The 15527-nt window shown below is 34.7% G+C and overlaps 1 long non-coding RNA gene across 3 annotated transcripts in view; it reads left to right on the top strand.

Annotated features, from left to right (window-relative positions):
* Positions 1-15527, top strand: part of LOC134759198 (uncharacterized) — a 678818-nt gene that overhangs the window by 649057 nt on the left and 14234 nt on the right. For all 3 annotated transcript variants that reach the window (XR_010135158.1, XR_010135157.1, XR_010135156.1), the window contains exon 5: positions 6077-6122. This is a non-coding gene — a long non-coding RNA (uncharacterized lncRNA). The remainder of the gene's footprint in view (positions 1-6076; positions 6123-15527) is intronic.

Raw genomic sequence — 15527 nt, 5'->3', positions numbered from 1 at the left:
AATTGTGTTGCAGCACTTCTTTGCCACCCCAGCTGTGGCTCAAGTTGGCCCAGGCATGGCTTGGGCTGCCCTTCTCAAAGGCAGTACAAGTAGTAAACCTTGGCAGTGTCCATGTGGTGATAACCTTGCATATTAGCAGAGTGCGAGAGCTGTGGAGGCACGACTACCTCCATTTAGATTTCAGATGATGTCTCAGAGTCTTGGGACCCAGGCACAGAACTGCCACAGGAACATGACTGCTGCAGAGTCCCCACTAGGGCAATGCCTAGTGAAGCCATGAGGACAGCTTCACCACTAAGACCTCAGAACCGTACAACCACCAACATGGAACTCCAGCTTGGGAGAGTGACAGACACTAGACTTCAACCCTGGAGAGCTCTGATGTGGGCTTTGCCCCACAAAGCTATGAAGGCAGGATCCCCTGGAGCCCTGGAGATCTAACCACCATGCCAGTGTGTGAAAGCAGGACATGGAATCAAAGATTATTCTCAATAATTAGGACTTAATGTTGTTTGCCATGTTTGGCTTTGGATTCATTTGGGACATGTTACCCCTGTCTTCTTGCCCATTTCTTCTTTTGGGAATAGGAATGTCTATTCTATGTCTGTCCCACCTTTGTATTTTGGTAGCACATAATTGTTTAATTTCAAATGCTCGCAGCTAAAGGGGAATTTGCTTCAGGATGAATCATACCTTCAGTCTCACCTGTATCTGGTGGAGATGGTATTTAGGTGAAACTCTGGACTTTAAACTTTGGAGTTGATACTGAAATAAATTAAGATTTTTGAGGCTATTTGGATGAAATGAATTTATATTGCATGTGAGAAGGACATATATTTTTGGGGCAGAATGTTGTGGTTTGAATATGCTCCCTCTCAAATTCATGTTATGGAGGCCTAATCCACATTGTGGCGGTATGGGGAGATGGTGCCTTTTGGGAAGTGATTTATGTCATGAGGGCTCCAGTCTCATCAATAAATTAGTGTTTTGTAAAAGGGATACAGGGAATAACTCAGGCCCTTATTGCCCTTCTGTTTTTTTGTTCTACATGAGGGTACAACATTCTTCCTCTCCAAAGGATGCAGAAACAAGGCACCATCTTGGAAACAGATAAACGAGACCCTCACCAGCCAGTGTTTTCATCTTAGGTTTCTCAGCCTCCAGAACCACGAGAAAATAAATTTTTACTGTTTCTAAATTACCCAGGGTGATATTTTATTGTAGCAGTACAAAGAAACGAAGACAGCTCCTGTGCCCATTTTAAAATTTGGTTATGTATGTATTTCGCTACTGAATTGTATGAGTGCTTTCTAAGTCCATTTTCTGTTACTACAATAGAATATTACAGACTGTGTAATTTATAAAGAAAAGAAATGTATTTCTCATAGTTCTGGAAAATCCAAGAGCATGGTGTTGATGTCTGGTAAAGACCTTCTTGCTGGGTTAGTTAGCCCATGGAAAACAGGCAGAAGGGCACACAAGCATACAAGGCACAGAGGTAAATGAGCTGAACTCCTCCTTTCTATTAGGAATCCATTCCTGGCATACCTAACCCACTCCTGAGATAATGGCATTAATCCCTTAATGAGGAAGGAGACCTCATGGCCTAATTACCTCTTAAGGCCCTGCCTCTTAACACTACCACAATGGCAACCAAGTTTCCAACAACTAAATTTTGGGGGAACACGTTCAAATCATAGCAAATTCCTTATGTATTTTGGATATTTTGTATATTAAATTCATATCAGATGTATAGTTTTCAAACAGTTTCTCTTCATTTATAGATTATCTTTTCTATTTTTTATTTTATCTTTTTTGTTTGCTTTGCAGAAGCTTTTTAGTTTAATGTAATCCCACTTACGTAGTTTTGCTTTTGTTTTCTATGCTTTTGGTGCCATATAAAAAAATTATTACCAGGACCAAGGGCAAGGAAATATTTCCTATGTTTTCTCCTAGGAGCTTAATGGTCTCAGGTCTTAAATTTAATTCTCTAAGTTGTTTTCTGTGTATAAGATAAAGATCTCACTCATTGTTTTTCATGTAAATATCCAGTTTTCCCAACACCATTTGTTATAGAGACTAATAACCACATTGTATATTCTTTGTGCCCCTCTCAAAAATTAGTGGACTTTTCATGTGTGAGTTTATTTCTTGGCTCTTCATTTTGTTCCATTTGTCTGTATGACTGTTTTTAAGCCAGCACCATAATATTTTGAATACAATAGCTTTGTAATATAATTTGAAATCGGGAAGTTAATTCCTTTAACTTTTTTCATTTTTCTTAAGATTGCTTTGGCTGTCTGCGTTTTTTTTTTGTGTGTGTGTGTGTCATTTCATACACATTTTAGATATTTTTTTTCCTAATTTGGTAAAAGATGACTGAAATTTTGATAGGGATTTTATTGACTGTATAATTTAATTTTGGTAGTATGGCCTTTTTTCAATATTAATTCTTCCAATTCATAAATATGGGATATAATTCTCTTCATTTGTATCTTTTCCAATTTCTTTCATCACTGTATTATATTACACAAATCTTTCACCTTCTTGGTTAGCTTTATTCCTAAATATTTTGTTGATTTTGGTGCTATTGTAAATAGGATTATTTTCTTCATTTTCTTTGGAAATTTTGTTGATGTAAAAAAACACAACTGATTTTTGAATATTAATTCTGTATCCTACAGCTTTACTAAATTTGCTTATTAGTTAACAGTTTTTAATGGGGTCTTATAGGTTTTCTACAAATAGAATCATGTCATCTGCAAAAGTAATTTTACTTTTTCCTTTCTATTAATTTCTCATGTCTAATTTCTCTGGCTAGGAATTTCAGTACAGTGTTACACAAAAGTGGCAAGAGTAGGTACTTGCCTTGTATCAGAGTACAGAGGCAAAGTTTTTGGTTATTCCTAATGGATTATGATGTTAGCTATAAGCTTTTTATGAATGGTCTTTATTGTATTGAGGTAAGTTCCTTTGGTAACCATTTTGTTTAGAATTTTTATCATGCATGTATGTTGAACTTTGTCATTGTCGAATGTTTTGTCTACATTTATTTTATGATAGAAAAATGTAATCCATTTATGTTTAAAGTAATTATTAATAGGTAAGGACTTACTACTGCCATTTTGTTGTTTTCTGACTGTTTTGTAGTTTAATCTTTGTTTTTTTTTTTTTTTTTTTTTTTTTTTTTGAGACGGAGTCTGGCTCTGTCGCCCAGGCTGGAGTGCAGTGGCGCAATCTCAGCTCACTGCAAGCTCCGCCTCCCGGGTTCACGCCATTCTCCTGCCTCACCCTCCGGAGTAGCTGGGACTACACGCGCCTGCCACTACGCCGGGCTAATTTTTTGTATTTTTAGTAGAGACGGGGTTCCACTGTGTTAGCCAGGGTGGTCTTGATCTCCGGACCTCGTGATCCACCTGCCTCGGCCTCCCAAAGTGCTGGGATTACAGGCGTGAGCCACCGCGCCCGGCCTAATCTTTGTTGTATTCTTTCTCTCTTGTCTTCTTTTTAATGTGATTAATTTTTTGTAATGGTATGCTTTAATTCCTTTATCTCTTTTGTATGTGGTACAGGCCTTTGCCTTTGTATGTTGTGGTTACTATGAGACTTACATAGAATATCTTTTAGTTACGATATTCTATTTTAAGTTGATAACAATCTTTTACTGCATACAAAACTCTACATTTTAACTTCCCCTCCACCAACTTTTATGTTATTGATGGCACAATTTACCTTTTACGTATTAAGTTTCCATTGCCAAATTATTATAGCTAGTTCTTTTGAATACATTTGCCTTTTTACTTTAATACTAGAGTTAAAAGTTATTCATGCACCATCATTAGAGTATTAGAATATTCTGAATTTGAATACAGTTTTACCATTATAGTGAGTTTCATACTTTCATATGCATTGTTAGTTAGCATCCTTTTGTTTCAACTTGGAGAACTTCTTTATCATTGCTTGTAAGACAGATCTAATTGTGATGAACTATCACAGCTGATTTGTCTGAGAGAATAGAATTACATATTCACTAAGATAGACTGCACGTTTGGTCATAAAATAGATCTTCATAAATCTAAAAGGATTGAAAACCTGTGACTATGTTTTCTAACCAAAAACAAAATTCAATTAGAAATCAGCAATAAAACATCTAGGAAAATCCAAATATTTAGAAACAAGATGATGCGTATTTAAACAATTCACAAGTCAAAGATGGAATAAAAGTGATATTGGCAATTTTTTTAAGTGAATATCAAAAAAACTCGCACTTCAAAATTCATCAAATACAGCAAAGAAAGCAATTCATGAAGGGAAAGTTTAAATACCATCTTGAATACTTTTAAAGCCAGTGACTTAAGGATCTACATTAAGAAGCTAGTAAAAGAAAAGCAAAATGAGCTCAAATAAGTAAGAGGAAGGAAATAATAATGATAACAACAGAAATCAATTTTTAAAAAGCAGATGAACAATACAGAAATTTAACAAACACAAAAATGTGTTCTTTAAAAAGATCAACAAAATTTACACATTCCTGCAAATACTGACCAGCAGTAAAGGAAGAGAACACAAATCAATAATATTATAAATAAAAAACAAGGTCATCACAACAGAAAGAATACTTACAGTGTCATTATAAAAATAGTTTTGACCTCAACGGCTGGGTATTTTTAGGTGTGATACACCCAGAATATTTTTAGTTTTTATTTTGTCACATTACTGGTTTTAAAATTACCTTTTTTATAGCTTCTTAAAAATATTATTTTCAGATCAAATGAATCAACATTTATCTTGATGTTTGGAATGTTTATGGCCATTTTTCTTTCTACAGGTTGATTCAGTATGTTTTTTAATTTGCATGTTATTTTACGACTCCCAACTGTCCACTTTAAATAATTTTCTAGTTTATGAATAATGTACATTCAAATCATTTACTTTTGCCCTAAAAAATGAAAACACCTATTTAAGAATAGTATTAACATTAAAGTAGGATTAAGCTTTTGGAATGCCTCATCTCCTCTCTATTATATTCACTCATTTAATTACTTCTGAGACCTATCAAAAACTAAGATGCTTCTAAAATCTTAGTATTTTTTCCTAGAAATAAAACTATTAATCTTTATCTCTTCTCCTTCTCTAGAAAACTTGAATAGTCTATACCCAGATGTAAATATCATGGATTTTTTTTTTTACTCTCTTCTTCAAGCAAAAGACAAACCTCTTAAAAAAGATTAATATTGGCAAATTAAGGTATCTCCAGTAGGAAATAAATAGAATTATTTTTAGTTTATACATGTGTTTGCAGACCAGTGTTTAGATACTGTTTGGTGAAGTCAAACCCTTTAATTTTAAAAGCAAACATTTGTTGAATCAGTCAATCTTTAAACATTGTACTATGTCTATGATCTTTTCATCATATAACAAATTATAGCTCCTTTTTGTCTGCTTATGGCTTCTCCATGATACTGTGGAAACAACCCAAATTGCTTCTAACCCAAAAGATAAAAGTTCAGATTGTCCCCTCTTGTACTCTTTTAATGAAGATGAAACCAACCCTGTTACCCTATCTACAGATGACTGGGGCAATTATTTCTGAAGCTGTAAAGGTAATTACATATCAGCTAGCCAAAAGAAAGAGACCAACCAAGTCAAATCTGTGAAGCGCGTACTTCCATATATGTTAGCCCACGGTGAGTAATGCAACTATAAATTGTAAGTGAAGAAGGAGAGTCTGCAATTTAAGAATACTCCTGGCTGGGCGCGGTGGCTCACTCCTGTAATCCCAGCACTTTGGGAGGCCAAGGTGGGTGAATCACGAGGTCAGGAGTTTGAGACCAGCCTGACCAACATGGTGAAACCCCATCTCTACTAAAATACAAAAATTAGCCAGGCATGGTGGTGCGCACCTGCAATTCCAGCTACCCAGGAGCCTGAGGCAGGAGAATCACTTGAACCTGGGACGCGGAGGTTGAAGTGAGCCAAGATCATGCCATTGCACTCCATCCTGGACAATAGAGCAAGACTCTGTCTCAAAAAAAAATACTCCTTTGCACATTAACTTTATATTTTTGCTCTCTAGGATGCAAACAATAAACCTCAGAACATCTCAAACCCAAGGAGTCTGGGTGAGTGAGAAAGTTACTTTCTATACTACCTTTGTGTTACTTTATTCTGTTAAGCCAGAATTCCTGGAGGTATTATTATTTTCTTATATTTGGTAAACTTTGGATTATCTATCCATCTCACAGTAGCTTTCTCACTTGTGTAGAACTGTTTCTCACCCACAACAATGTGTTTTACCTGAAGTCAAAATTTGACTTAATAATTATGAGTGTTTATATTAAAAATTATAAGTTTATCATTGTTATTAAAACTGAAGTCACAATCAGAAATCCTTGGAATAATTAAAAACATCTGAGGCTAAGAGGCCTTGTAAGAAACTCAGATTCTGATACCCTAACTGAATTGTGTGAAGAATCTAGGTAGATAGATAAGGGTAATTGAATAGGTGCCAACAAGTAAATAATGTTGCAAGAAAACATTGATAAAATACTTACATTATATATGGCAGTAACTGTGTTAAATGCTTTATATTCAATTAATGTAATCCCCACAATATAATCTGGAAGTGGTTCTATTTTTACTTGAAAGAGGCATATCAACTTTCCCATGGTTATAATTACGATAACATTGAAACAAGTATGCTAATCGTCATGCGGACTGACTTCAAAGTTTATAATTCCAAAGCCTATTTTAATATGTCCATGCATTATTTTCATCAAAAGCAACTGAGGAGCTCATTAAACATACACATTCCTAGGATCCACATCAGACATTAAGAATTTTAATCTCTGAGTTCCAGTTAGGAAGTATAAATACTTAATAGATAATGAGAATTCTAGGTGATTTTGTTACTGAGATTCATAGTAAGATACATAGGTTCTAAATAATGAAGCACCAAATCAAAGCCAAGGAGGGAAGCTTAAATGGAAACAGTTGGATAAGCCTGAGAAATAAAAACAAGTGACATTTTTGTTTGAGTGTGGCTCCACAAGGGAATCACTTGGAGAACTTTTAAAAACATCCATGTCTTAACTCTACTCCAGACCGATGACATGTGGGGTCCTTCACATCAGTACTTCAAAACTATTCCCAGATGATTTTTAATAAGAAACCAGGTTTTTCATTAACATACAACTAAAACTAATTTTGGAAGGATTTCTCCTATTAAATGTGACAATTGAACAAATTAAAACAGCCTCTCTGATCTCTGTTATATGTAAGAGCAGATCATTGGAGGTCTTTAGAGGGTGCCATCTGACTATTCTTATTTATGGCAGTTTGCCAAGCATGTGTAATCTACACATATCTAATAATCTTACTGGTGTTCGGCAACATAATAGTTAATAATGACAAACTTTGTTTTCTATCTGAGTTTTGAGTTTATAAGAATAAATGATTTTAATTCATGTTACCTCACAAATATTCCCATTGTAATTGCTTGTCATTGCTCAAATTCCTGATAAATAGTATATTTTACACCTGAAAATTTAAATTATAACCAAAAGTTGATATAAGAATTTTAAGACGAGCTAAGCTGTGGTAACAGCAAAACCACTCCATGCTTTCAAATCAATTTATATGCCTAGATCTAGGAAATACACTAAAATGTTCCCTTTCCTTTCCCTAGAATTTATAAACAACATTTATAATTTAGTTAAAAAATTCTGTATCTCTATTATGATGGAGGGTAGTGGAAGTAGGAAAAAGTAAACTAAAGTAGCAAAATATACTTTAGAAATGAGTTTATTTAGAAACTCACTAGTAAGGCATATGAAATAAGTAAACAGAATGTGTTACCAATGGTTCAAAATAATTTGGCTCTACTATACTTGAAATTCTGACGTATATTCAGTTTCATTGATTCCTTCTTAGAAAACAGAACTCTTAAGAAAATAAAAATGTTCTTTTAGATAAATATATCTTTACCTACCTAATGTGACATGATTATTACTGGAAGAATATAATACCCTTCCTTTTTACTCCAATAAGTTCGTATATTTTAACTTTATTTTTCTAAGTGTATTTTATTACCTGAAATTGGCTGCAATTACTATATTTAGAAAGTAGATAATAAAACAACGTGGCATCTTAAACTATTGATATTTTAAAATAACCAGAATCTAGAAAACTCATACATTTTTATACTTTATTAACTACTGTAACATCATTGGACCTGTTTCATAGAATGGCTGTGTCTAGAGACTCCCTAGAGAAAAATTTTTATCTCTAGACAATCATTATCATCGCAGAGAGACTACTCATAACAAATGCTTTTCTAAATTTAATTGGTAACTTTGCTCTTGATATAGATCAAGGACCAACAATACCAAAGTTATATGCTGACTTGCATTTGTTTTTTCCGGAGAGATATGAAATTCTCTGTGATTAAACTGCAGCTGAAATTGCTTTCACATAAATACTTAGTTCATTTTGCAATGGTAAAAGTAGTAACAAACCTCATATTTTCAAAGTTGAAGATGATATCAAAAATAACTTTTAAAATCTGTAAACAGAAAAGTTTAAGGACAGCTTTTAAAAACTGGGTTTGAAAAAGCAAATAAAACACTCTAGATAATTCTCACTAGGAAAATATTTATCAGTTAGGATACCCAAATATTTTTATCTATATTCCATAATGCTACTTTATAGTTTGGATTCCCTTGGCTAATTTTCAAAATAAATCAACCACTGCTTGGCTTCTTCAGTATATTGCACATTGCATATTTTCAACTGATATTAGTTCTTTGGATGAATTCCAAGAGAAATAAGGCATTATTAATTGATCTATCTATAACTGATTTAGCAGTGAGTTTTCAGTGTTCAATCTATCATTATTTAACATTGTATACTTTACTACAATACACAAATCTGTAACTGTTTCTTTTTAATAATCATTTGCAACCTGATGTTCAGGTGCCCTAGTTTTGTAGGGTCCTTAACTTTTAATAAGTAGGGACCTGGCGTTAGGAGACCATTGACTCTGACTCTGATTTGTGACTCAATGAGCTTAAACTGTCAAATTGAAATTAATGTATAATTGAAACTAGTTATATTGGTTGTTAAATGACCTGGGTGAGCCTACCCCAACAAAACCTTCTTTTAAATACATTCAAGCATACATAAAATGTAGTTCATATTTATTAACTTCTTATATGCCAGGAACAAATGTAAATGCATTGTTTACAGTAATCACACCATAACATAATGATGCAAGTAATTAATTTTGCCCTTAACTTATTTTCATTTTATTTTGGTCTATATATATGGATATGTAATGGTTAATACATTGTAATAGTAGAAAATGTTAAAAGTATAAAAAGATATACAGAGAAAACAATCTCCCACCTTTGTCTCCCATTTATCCAGCTGCTATCTGCATCTACGCCTTGAGCCTAGTACTTTTTGAGGGAATGACTCCTTAAGAATAGTTTATGCTCCTTTGGAAATATGTCTGTTTAGATTTTTCTACCTCTGTATATGAGATTTATAAAATGTATCTTTTTATTTGTGGTGTTTTCATTTTTATTTCTTTTTTATTTCAAAAATTATTCCAACAATGGAAATTCATTTTGGTTTCCAAATTTCCAAATGGAAGGAGGATTTTTCTTTCCAATATTGTCTTCAATTTCTCATTTCATTAAGTAGTGTTCAGAAAAGGTTTGTACTACTTCTAATTTTTTGGAATTATTGTATATACTTTATGCTGTAAAGTCAATTTTCATAACTATTGAATGAAAATCTAGAAGGATATACTCTTTTCAGGTTCTAAATTTTGATATTAATCAGATATATCCAGTTAATTATATTTATTACCACTTCCACATCTTGTTTTTGTTGTATTCATTACTCATGAGCTAAAAGTCTTTAACTTTTACCAATGAATTTTTTGTCTTTTTCTCCTTCATGAATGAGACAAAAAATTGCTTTTTAGTTATATTTTCTTTCTGAATACCAGTGAAATTGCATACTATCATATATGCTTACCAAGATTACACCTATTTTTGAGATGGAGTCCCACTCTCTCGCCCGTGCTGGAGTGCAGTGGCGCGATCTTGGCTCACTGCAACCTCTGCCTCCTGGGTTCAAGCCATTTTCCTGCCTCAGCCTTCCAAGTAGCTGGGACTACAGGCATGAGCCGCCATGCCCAGCTAATTTGTGTCTTTTTTTTTTTTTTTGAGACGGAGTTTCGCTCTTGTTGCCCAGGCTGGAGTGCAATGGCACGATCTCGGCTCACCACAACCTCCGCCTTCCGGGTTCAAGCGATTCACCTGCCTCAGCCTCCCAAGTAGCTGGGATTACAGGCATGTGCCACCACACCCAGATTAATTTTGTATTTATAGTATAGACGGGGTTTCTCCATGTTAGTCAGGCTGGTCTCGAACTCCTGATCTCAAGTGATCTGCCTGCCCCGGCCTCCCAAAGTGCTGGGATTACAGGCGTGAGCCACCGCACCAGAAAATTACACCTATTCTATTATAAAGTAATTGCCCCTGCTTTATCAGTTTTCTATTCCACATAAGAAACCATATCAACCTTTATTTTTATTGTAAGATTCTGTGCACGGGCAGTTTTAGCTGGTTTCAACCAGGGAAGGGCTTTTGCTGGTCTCAGATGGTGTCACTCATGCTTCTGCCCTTAGGTGCCAGATTGCCTTGAGACTGGCTGCTGTAGGAGGGCCTCACGTGGAGTTCTGGTGTCTTGTGTCTGCTCTCTAGGACTGGGAGTTGTCCAGTAGGCCAGCTCACTTCTTCATCAGACAATGTGCAGAAGTGTTCAAAGACTCATACATCTTTATAATGAGTGTTCTAATAGATTGGAGCTAGCATTACATTACTTTTGCACATTGTCTTGTCCCAAACATGTCTGAAGACCATTTCAGAATGAAGGGAAAGGGATATAGACTCACTGTTTAATGGGAGTAACTTCAAAGTCACATTGCAAAATACATGTCCCTAGAAAAGGGTTATGACCAATTTTATATCAATCCACAACTATTTTCCTTGTGTTTACATTGGCCTACCACTACTTTGCTCATTTTGTTTTTTTAATTCAAACTTTCTTACTTCCAGTATTCTTCCTTAGGGGAGCACAGTAGTCCTTCCCTTACTGCAGGGGGATATGTTCCAAGATCCTTGGCCAAGGTCTAAAACCGTGGATAGTATCAAACCCTATATATACTATGTTTCTTTCCTATATCTACATATTTGTGATTAAATTTAATTTATAAATTAGGCAAAGTAAGAGAATAACAAAAATAACTAATAATTAATTAGAACAATTAAGTAAAATAAGGGTTACTTGAACATAAGGCACTGCAATGCCACAACAGTCATTCTGTAAACTGAGACAGCTACTAAGTGACTAATGGGCAGGTAGACAGTGTGGATCTGCTGGATAATGGGAAAATTCATGTCCTCGGAGGAATGGAGAAGACAGCACAGAATTTTATCATCATATTCAGAACAGTGCTCAATTTAACAAAGGAATTGTTTATTTCTGGTATTTTCAATGTAATGTTTTTGGACTGCAGTTGACCATAGGTAACTGAAACTGGAACATGAAACTGATTAAGGAGGGACTACTTTCTTTTACATACGGAGCGGACTTAACTTTGTGACTCAGAGTAAATATTAATATTTCTCTCTTGTTTGTAAATACAAGAATAAAGCCCTTTACATTTGTCCATATGACAGATATTGATGGCTGTATTTGTCATTTTGTTTTGTCATCTTTTAAGGGTTCGTTAGACATTGCAAAAAGTCTTTCCTAATAATTCATTTAGTCCACTACCTCTTAAGCTAGTTATCTATTTACTCTCTACAGGAGCAATTGTAAAATTAATGTTATGTTTTCAATAATATTTTATTTCTAGTTTTAAATTTACTTTCCAAAATTTTAATTTGTACTATGAATATTTTCATAATGCATTGAATGATTTCTTAGCTTTAAATAACATTTCTTTAGTCTAAATTGTTGCAGATAAAGAGTCATTATACTATCTTACGATCTTCCTCTCTCAAATTTTATTAGTTGTACTATTTCTGTAGGGTTAAAACATATACTGTTTATATTTTTTCTTGATAACCCTAACTTCCATGCTTGATTTAGTCTTGTTTCTAGAATTAAATATAGGTGTACCTCAGAGCTATTGTGGGTTTGGTTCTAGACCGCCAAATAAAGCAAATAATGTAATAAAGCCACTCAGATGATTTTTTGGCTTCCCAATGCATACAAAATTTATGTTTACACAATGCTGGAGTCTATTAAGTGTGCAACAGAATTATACCTAAAAATAGGCTGGGTGCGGTGGCTCACGCCTGTAATCCCAGCACTTTGGGAGGCTGAGGCAGGTGGATCATGAGGTCAGGAGATCGAGACCATCTTGGTTAACATGCTGAAACCCCGTCTCTACTAAAAATACAAAAAAATTAGCCAGGCGTGGTGGCGGGTGCCTGTAGTCCCAGCTACTTGGGAGGCAGGAGAATGGCGTGAACCCAGGAGGCTGAGTTTGCAGTGAGCCAAGATTGCGCCACTGCACTCCAGCCTGGGCGACAGAGCCAGACTCCATCTCAAAAAAAAGGAAAAAAAATAATTATGCCTAAAAATCAATATACACACTTTATTAAAAGTATTTTATTGCTAAAAAATGCTAATGATCATCTGAGCCTTCAGGAAGTCATAATCTTTTTGTAGGTGGAAGGCCCTGTCTCAATATTGATAGCTGCTGACTAGGGCAGTGATGGCTGAAAATTGAGAAGTCTGTGGGAATTTCTTAAAATAAGACAACAATGAATTTTGCTGCATCAGTTGACACTTCCTTTCATGAAAGATCTCCTTGTAGTATTTCATGCTGTTCGATAACATTGTTCCCACAGTAGAACTTTGAAAACTGGACTAAATCTTCTCAAAACCTGCTGCTGCTTTATCAGCTAAGTTTATGTAATATTTCAAATCCTTTGTTGTCACTTCAACAATGTTCACAGCATCTTCACCAGAAGTATACTGCATGTCAACAAACTATTTTCTTTGCTTATTTATATAAACAACTCTTCATCTGTTCAAGTTTTATCGTGAGATTGTGGCAATTCAGTCCCCTCTTCAGGCTTCACTTTTAACTGTAATTCTCTTGCTGTTTTCACCAAATCTGCAGTGACTTCCTCCACTGAAGTTCTGAACCCCTCAGATTCATCCATAAGGGTTTGAATCAACTTCTATCAAACTTCCATTAATGTAGATATTTTGGCCACCTGCCAATGAATCACAAGTGTTCTTAATGGCATTTAGAATGGTGAATGCTTTCCAGAAAGTTATCCATTTGCTTTGCCTAGATCCGTTAGAAGAATCACTATCTATGGCAATTATAGTTTTATGAAATGTATTTTTTAACTAATAAGACTGGAAAGGCGATATGATCCATAGGTTCTTGATCCATGGGCTACAGAATGGATGTTGTGTTAGCAGGCATAAAAACACAATTCATCTCCAGGTACATCTCAGTTAGAGCTCTTGTGTAACCAGGTAAATTGTTTAAATTGTTAATGAGCAGTAATATTTTGAAAGGGTTTTTTTTTTTTCTGAGCTGTGGGCCCCAAGAGTGGGCTAAGGATGTTCAGTAAACCATGCTCTAAACAGATGTGCTGTCATCCAGACTTTCTTGTTCTATGTATAGAGCACAGGCAGAATAGATTTAGCACAGCAGAATAGATTTAGCATTAATTCTTAAGGGTTCTAGGATTTTCAGAATAGTAAATAAGGATTGGCTTCAATTTATTATAAAATCGCCAGCTGCATTAACTCCTAATAAGAGAGTCACCCTGTCTTGGAAGCTTTGAAATCAGGCACTGACCTCTCCTGTCTAGCTATGAATATCCTAGATGACATCTCATTCCAAAACAAGGCTATATGTCTACGTTGAAAATCTGTTGTGTAGCATAACCACCTCTATCAATTATCCTAGCTAGAGCTTACGGATAACTTGTTGCAGCTTCTACATCAGCACTTGTAGCTTTACATTGCACTTTTATGTTATGAATACACCTTATTTTCTTAAACTTTATTAACCAACCTCTGTTAGCTTCAGGCTTTTCTTCTGCAGCTTCCTCACCTCTATCAGCCATCATTAATTAAAGATAGTTAGAGGCTTGCTCTGGATGTGGTTTTGGCTTACAGGAATGTTGTGGATTGTATGATCTTCTATACAGACCACTAAAACTTTCTCCATATCAGCAACAAGGCTGTTTCACTTTCTTATCATTCATTTGTTCAGTGAAATAGCACTTTCAATTTACTTCAAAAATTTTCCTTTTGCATTGACAACTTGAATAACTGGTGCAGGAGGCCTACCTCTCAACCTGTTTTGGCTTTCAACTTGCCTTCCTCACTAAGCTTAATTATGCGTAGCTTTTAATTTGAACTGAGAGACTTGCCACTTTTCCTTTCACTTTAATGCATAGAGGGCTTAGAGGCCATTGTAGGATTATTAACTGGCCTAATTCCAATGTTGTTATGTCTTGGGGAAAGGGGAGGTTGAAAGAGAGGGCAAGATATGGGGGTGCTGGCCTGTGAAGAAGTCAGAATGCACACATTTATTGATTGTTTGCTCTCTTATATGGATGCTGTTCGTAGCACTCCAAAACAATTACTGTAACATCAAAAATCACTGACCATAGATCACCATTACAGTTATAATAAAAATGAAGATATTTGAAATATTTCAGGAATTTCCAAAATTGTGACCCAGAGACTAAGTGAACACATGCTGTTGGAAAATTGGTGCCAATAGACTCTCTGGTCTCAGGGTTGTCACAAACATTCAATATGTAAAAATCGCAGTATCTGTGAAGTGCAATGAAGCAAAGCACAGTAAAAGGAAATATATATGTATATTTAATGCATATTATTAGCGCTTACGTAATATGTTTCTTCATTATCTTGTGTTGTCTAAAATTTCTACTCTTAATTTCCTGGTGAATTATGCAAATCTTTTTGCATTTGTGCATATTATGGTGTTTGGCTTTTGACTTTATTCCTAAAATATGTTTTCTTGGATTATAGTTTACTTTGCTTGTGGCTACACAAGTGTTTTTCACCTGTGTTCTAGTGTTAAAGGGAGAAATATACGACTAGAGTGCTTTTTGTCTGTAGAATTGATTTTGTTTTACTGCTTGGATACTAAAAACTCTTAATTTATATTTAAAATACAAAACCTTTAATAGAGCATCTTCCTGTTAACTATTAAAGCTCAAAATTCCCTATTGTGTTCCCTTTCTGTATGTGGAGTTCAATTATCTTTTATTTTAGGGAAATGTATTGAATTATAGCTTTAGTTTTTTAATTTAGATCTCTGTTTTCTGCATATGGAGCTTTTCCTTTGTCTATTGTTTCCCTACTATATTTTTTGGCTCTTTGTTTTAAATTTCTATTTGTTCTTTTTCTTTCTTTGATTCTATGATTCTCTTTGTTTCTAT

This window comes from Gorilla gorilla, chromosome 1 (assembly GCF_029281585.2).
Source record: "Gorilla gorilla gorilla isolate KB3781 chromosome 1, NHGRI_mGorGor1-v2.1_pri, whole genome shotgun sequence".
Taxonomy (NCBI): domain Eukaryota; kingdom Metazoa; phylum Chordata; class Mammalia; order Primates; family Hominidae; genus Gorilla; species Gorilla gorilla.
Note: the sequence above shows the minus strand (reverse complement) of the source record. Positions and strands in the feature narration are given on the sequence as shown.